The sequence below is a fragment of the Dermacentor variabilis genome, chromosome 5 (assembly GCF_050947875.1).
Source record: "Dermacentor variabilis isolate Ectoservices chromosome 5, ASM5094787v1, whole genome shotgun sequence".
Taxonomy (NCBI): domain Eukaryota; kingdom Metazoa; phylum Arthropoda; class Arachnida; order Ixodida; family Ixodidae; genus Dermacentor; species Dermacentor variabilis.
This window is the reverse complement of record NC_134572.1, coordinates 85,854,906-85,861,967: the sequence shown is the minus strand read 5'-3', so window position 1 is coordinate 85,861,967 and position 7,062 is coordinate 85,854,906. Positions and strand designations below refer to the sequence as shown.

Genomic DNA, 7,062 nt, shown 5'->3' with positions numbered 1-7,062 from the left:
TTCCCCAAAGACTGAATTTCGAGCGATATTACACGTGCAACACAAACCATGTTAGGTCATCAATCATCGTTCGCACGCTTGTTTATTGCACTATTCCAAAGTATGGCGTATTTAATTTCTGCAGAAGGGCGGCTCAACAACAGCACCCCACAATATTTCTTGCTTCGGAGAAAATTAGGCACATTAAAGAAAAAAAGAAAACGGCGCCTGTGTTAAGCATCGATTTGTCGCCTTCCCCGCAAGCCTTCATGGGGAGCCCCTTTAGGTAGGTACTCTAGGAAAGCGTAAGAATTCAAGCATAAATTTCAGGCGTGAACCAAATCGCAGGAAAGGATTTATTAAGAAGCAGAAATGTCGTGCCTTTGCTTTCGTTTCTTGATGGATGGGCCAGTGGAGTAAGCTTTATTTTATCCGAGATGGTGCCAATCATTATCGGCAACCTTTATTACGAAGCTGTTTTCGAACGTCGGCCCGTAACACGACAAAAATTGAGATAGAGCGGAAAGAGGAGTAGCTTAATAATCGCTAGATTACATTATGTCATAGTTCGACCAAAAATGGAGCCCTTTCTGGAAACAATATGCAACAGCGAAGGTTAGCGAAGAGGCGAAAAATTAACTGAACACTTCATGACATCAAACAGAGCAGTGACAGGGATCAGCTATTCCCACACAGAAACTAGATGACGCAGTACGATTACCAGTAGTTACCACTGCACATTACATCAGTTCATGATCGCTCTTTCTTCACAAGCTGAGGCGCATGCTCTTAAGCTTGTGAAGAAAGTGCGAGGCCTTGATTGATGAGCCACAGCAACATCTAGGTTACAGGGAAGGCGTAGCAGCGCGGGCTAGATATTAATTTTGAGCGAAGTTCCTTTTGACAGAAATACAAACTTTCCTTGAACTGATACGAGCCAAAGCAGCAAAACCAAAAGATAAGAGTGCAGAGTTTGGCTAAAGTATGCGTCAGCACAAGAATTGATTCTACAAAGGAGAGAAGAATTGTTTCTTTCACGAACAGAGAGCATAGACGTACTGTTTATTACATACAATGAAAAGATAGGTGCATTTAGAGTATAGCTATTGTTTGTTCTTTGCTATGTATCTATACCATTGTTACTTTTCACATTTGAGTAAATCTTACTTGACCTGTCTTCTTGTATCAATGGCCCTTCTATATGGGCCCCTGCAAAGCCTGCAGTATTCTCCAACTAATATATATATATATATATATATATATATATATATATATATATATATAACCCGCCGTGGTTGCTCAGTGGCTATGGTGTTCGGCTGCTGAGCACGAGGTCGCGGGATCGAATCCCGGCCACGGCCGCCGCATTTCGATGGGGGCGAAATGCGAAAACACCCGTGTGCTTAGATTTAGGTGCACGTTAAAGAACCCTAGGTGGTCAAAATTTCCGGAGTCCTCCCCTACGGCGTGCCTCATAATCAGAAAGTGGTTTTGGCACGTAAAACCCCAAATATTATATATATATATATATATATATATATATATATATATATATATACACACACACACCCGGAGGAAACGAGGAGCCGGAGGAGACCGTGGCGTGATGTTTACCACCACGAGAGAGCGAAGGGAAAGGAGGAAAGGAAAGCGAAAGCGCTTGGAACGCCTGCAAAGAGTCCACATGGCCGAAGTACACATGGCCGACGCGGGTCAAAGTGTAGTATCCGTTCTTGTCAGCTTTATGTCTGATATGGGTTGTATTTTGACTCAAGATATTAAACTTCTTTTTGCAAGTTGCCGGAGTGTTCGAAGCCTGCTTCACCTCCTCCAAGGGTCGGCCAGGTATTGCACTTTCTTTGGGATCGGCCCACGGTTTTCGGGCTATGAACATCGATCCGCTGGAAACTAGCCATATACAGCTTCGCTGTAAAATGCTTACCTAGACTTGCGACACCCACCGAAATTTTTCAGGCTAATAATGAGAACCACCAAGAGAATTCGAGGCTGGTCAGCCTCGCTTCTATTGCTGTATAGCGTTACGGAAACGTCGTGCAAAAGAGAGGCACTCGAGAAAAGCTTGCCGCCTGTGTCTCATCTTCGCGCACTCACGGCCGGTCAGCACTTGCCGCGCCTTCTACTGATAACTACTGGCGACATGGTGCATGGAGAGGGTACACAAGTGTGCGCCACAAAGCATGGACGCAGTGGGAGCCACTGTGTCGCGTTATATTGTACCCCAGCAAGGGTCATCATCTTCAGTTAGGCTGGCTCAATTTTCCGGGCAAAGAAAGACTCTGATGTCGCAGCCATGCCGAAGCCACTGGTGAGATGGTCTATTAGAAGAAGGTTCGCGCGAGCGCGGTCGACACCGCACTCTGCACGTCGCTTCAACAAATCACAGCATATAAGTGCTGTATATGTGTGTATTTTGAGTTTCATTTGTGATGTGGCAGTCACCATATGGTCACCCATCCAGCCTGTTCTTTAGCGCTACAAAAGCCCGAGTGGATGACATTCGGGACCCTTATACTTCAGTTCTTTCTTTCTTTTCTCTCATTTTTTAATAATTTGTAACCCTTCTAATTTGACTGGAACGTGGATCGGACACCGCGGAGCTGCCATATTGTCACTTGATATCGCGTAAGGAGAATGAAAAATTTCTGCAGCATGTTACACTCCTGCAACACGAGAAGGCGATAGCCAACTGTACACTTGCTAATGCATTACTTTATACGATGGGAGGGTTCAGACTTCTTGCAAGACATAACGAGCCGCAATATGAAGTAAGTACACGTGTGCCGGTTTAGGTCGACCTCCTCAACGACACATGCGAGTACTTAACGCGCTACCTAAAGGTGCAGCCTGGTTGTCGTTAGTGTTACAAATGTGCAACACAAACCGAACAAAATTACGCTACACCCTCTCAGCAGAGGAATGCAGCCCTCGCGGTGGAACACATATAGTGCCCGTCGCTTCACACGTCGAAACTCGTTTCTCGTTTGGCGAGAATCCTCGGCCGTAGCTTACTTCAGAGGCCTGCCGCGCAATCCGCAAGGCCCAGGACGAGCGTTCTCCATCGCCGTCTCTGTCGCTTCGCAGTCGGCTGCCGCCACGACCGCCGCCACGTGACGTCAGCGACGCATCACCAGTTTTTCTGTAAGCGAGCGCTCTCGTTCCCCTCTCCACCCGCCGCTCGCTCGTAGAAGGCCACCTGAGTTTCTTTATATTTTTTTTTTTTACAGCAGAGCTTTTTTTGCATCTTCCTTCAACTTTCCCACAATTGCCGCTGCTCCTGTCTGGTACACCGCGTCGGAGGGTGGTTCAGAGTGTGTGTATACATGACAGGAGCGCCGCAGAGAATGTCACAATGCCCTCTGGTGCTCCCTGAGCGTCGCCACTACCCTCTTGACAGCTGTAATCATCTGTGACCCCCCGTAATAGCACTACAGAAACGGCAGCGCTTACATTTATACTAACGTGCAAGTCCAGAGGGAAGCTAGATATGATGGTAGAGATAAGGGGGGGATAGCAGGCAGAGAAATGGTAAAGCCGATGCAGTCGCGAAAAAGGTAGCGTCAGAATTCAAGGAAATGGTACTGCTATAGAAATGACAGCGGTTACGGTCAAACGAGATAAATTTAAGTTCAGTGCACGGTATGGTACCTTTTGGGCTATTTCTGACAAATAAACGTCATGCAGATTTGTCAAACGGACAACTAACGCAGGGCTTGCAGAAGCAGAGCCGCATCAAAAAGCACCGTAGGGTCTAGGCGACGCTACGGAAGCGGTCACACGTCCAATCAACACTTCTGTGCCCGCTGCTGTACCTTTGCACATATATGGCATTGCTCGAGGTCGAGGGTTTGATCCCGACCGCGGCAGCCGCATTTCGACAAGGGCGAAATAAAGAACGCTCCTGCCTTTAGATTTAGGGACAAATGAAAGAACACCACGGTGTCAAAACTAATCTGGAGTCCGCCGCGATGGCGTGCCTCATAATCTGATTGCGGTTTTGGCCCGTGCAACCGCATAATTCAATTAAACTTTAATGCTTCTGCAACGATGCGATGTGCCGCGTGGGGCAATAAAAATGCTCAACCCCCTGCGAGGTTGTGAAGTACGGCGCACAACAACGCCTCAAGCAAACACTCCCCCCTCCCCTCCCTCCCTCCTGTGTGTTCTGTGTACTACGCAAACTGCAGTGGTGCACGCAAAGTAACGTTTAACATCCACTCAACACTCTCCTGTTGGACTAAACGTTCAATAAATCAAACATTATTGATCGTCAGCATTACCGCTAATAATCGTCAACCAAAGCAAACAGCACAGAGAGCTTCGCTTACATCGATTCCCACAGCGCGTGGGATCTGCATAATTGCCGTAGCACTCGACTAGGCACCGCGTTTTTTTTTTAAAACCACTTAAGGCTTTCGTCTTAAATATTTAATGGACTGCATCCGCCGCGATAGCCCCGTTGCTATGGCGTTGACGCTCCTGAGCTTGCGGTCACCGTTTACATCTTGACTGCGGCAATCGCGTTCGGATAGGGGTGGAATGCAACAAAGCTGGTGTGTATACGGTGCATTGTGTGCGCGTTAAAAAGACCCTGTTAAAAAAACTAATCCGAAGACCCTATATCCACCCCCTCAACAAATACACACACACGGCTATTAAATCGAGGCAGACATCACGGCCTCGTTGATTGTTAGTTGAAGCTAAAGTTCATTACTAAATATTTTTTTGTACTTCTGCTCACAGGTCAATTTTGTCTTACACGTTGCTTTATGCGAGAAAACAAGATAACCCGGTTCATTAATGCAATCCACAGGGAAAGTGGCCAGTGTGTTCGGATAAGAGATATTTGCGTTTCCGCCTGCACTGTCCTTTAACACAGCCGCCGAGCCTCTGTTTGTCGCACTCCACCACGCCGTAACCAGACATGCCGCCTGCTGTGCCCACACAGAACAGTAGGGCTCGATGAACGGCTCATGCACACTAAACTGGCGCCATTCACGGCAGGCGTAACGTAAATTAAACAAAATAAGGACTGCACAATGCCCTTCATTACTTCCCGTGCGTCATCTACATAGCTAGTTAGGTAACGCTGCTTCCATTCCAGAGGAACTACTCTGTTTCACTTCCGCACATTTGTCTTCAATCCAGGTATTTCCGCACTATCGCATTCGCTTTTCCCACGTAGCGCCATCGATTTGTGTGCGCCGGGTTTCCACCATGGTTCACCGGTATCCATCCACTACTCAAGTAAACTGCCATACACATACTCAGAGAAGCAGAAACTATTATTATTCATGAACCAAGCTCGCAAATAATACAATAAAAAAACGGGCCGAAACCAAATAACGAGATTAACACCGCCACCCGTTCTGCTTTCAAGCGCTGTCTTCGGAAGCGAGCTCGCAGGCTCATACAATGCCGGAACGGAAGAACGGGCCTCCGGAAGCTTTGTCGTTAACACACCCGCTGAGCGCTTCGCACTAATTTGAGAGCACGCGAGCATGCTTGAAACAGGCAAGCAAAATAAATTAGCACGTTCCAGCGAAGGGCCACGCAAGAGCCCCTCAGGATATCTCGAGATACCAAGTGCGTTTCTCGCTCGCCTGCTTCTTCTTAGCGTATATAGCGGGCGCCGTATCTCTCGGCCTAAGAGGACCCAGAGAGAAAGAGATGCAGCCGCCCGTTTCCCTGCGCGGACTGACCAGCGTCGGGCGCGGAGGCGGGCCACAGAAGGAGGAACGCGTTATCTTCCAAGTTTTGAGTAAGATTTATGCCGCACGTGAGGCGTATACTTCCCTGATTGCCAGCCAGCAGTGCCCGCCTTGGTTGTTCTGGCCGTATTGTGCGCGATGCGCTTCACCGTGTGACGGTCAGAGAGAGAGAAAGGGAGCATTCTCCCGCTTGAATCAAGGATGAAGCAACAGCCAGGCATCACCCTTGTGGGCTCCTTAAGAAGCCGTGAAGCTAGAACAGCAGCAGTACAGAGTCGGTGCTATGGCCTCCATCACCTTCTTTCTTCCCTTACTTCATTCCTTTGTGCTTTTTTATTCGTTTCTCTTTCTGGAGAAAAGAAATGTCACCGCTGAATGCAGAGCCGACGTTCCGGATGTACGTTATTTGTTGGCGCATTCCGGCCTAAAGCCACGGGGCGTTGGTTCGCAACGAGGTCTCGCTCTTTCATACTGACTAATGGTCTATTTGATCGATCGCGCTCGCCTAGTGGGTTCCACTTGCTAGCGTTTCGTGTTTCTTTTGTTTACTTACTTAAAAAACGGCGTTTCGCCTTTGGCGTCCTGCTACGAAGGGAATGCGCTTCGACAGACATTGAAAAATGCTCGCAGATTCTACAGATCACCGTAAAATAACACGGATGCATACAAGTCACACATCAAAAGCCCGCGTCTTGTTTATATTTATTTATTTTTTTAGTATAACGGTCATGTTGCTTAGACAGAACACGAGCATGCATTTAAGTGGAACACACGGATTAAAGCCAACAGGCCGGATTCACAAAACTTCCCTCTTCGACATTGCCTGACCGCCTTCACTAATAATATGACCATCTTCAGGATTGACAGGTATTCGCTCTGCCGAAACATTGTAGCGAAAGAGCTTGTAGTGAATGGGGGCGAAGTTTTGTGATGTCCGCGTTGAACCGTGGCACTGTGAATGTACCAATCTACTTTGTGATATTTGTTATGTCATGCAAAGTGCGTACCACCCGCCAAAATTTCAATACCTTGACAGTGGCAAACATTCCGCATTTTTTTTCTTATGCCGCGACTGTTTAGCGTAGCATTGTGAAGTGCCGCCCGATGAGTATTTGACTCACACGCATGTTTCATTAGAGTGTTGTTCATCATTCCCCTCCTCTCCCATCTCTTTATTTCCTCTCCTTCTTAATGTCTCTCCAGGGGCACTATAACGTAAAATTATTCCAATCTCCTGACGCCAAGTTCACGTAACCACTGATGTAAGCATCGAGCGTTAACCCGCAGCATTGTTTGAAAAGGCCAATGAAATTCGCTGCTGGTTCATAGGAGGTCCCTCTTTTTGTTCTAAAAA

General features: G+C 47.4%; 1 non-coding gene across 1 annotated transcript; it reads left to right on the top strand.

The window, feature by feature from the left end:
• The first annotated feature begins 1,674 nt into the window (after positions 1 to 1,674).
• On the top strand, positions 1,675 to 1,858 carry LOC142583800 (U2 spliceosomal RNA). The gene has a single exon (XR_012828658.1). It is a non-coding gene; the product is annotated as a U2 spliceosomal RNA (small nuclear RNA).
• Positions 1,859 to 7,062: the final 5,204 nt, after the last annotated feature.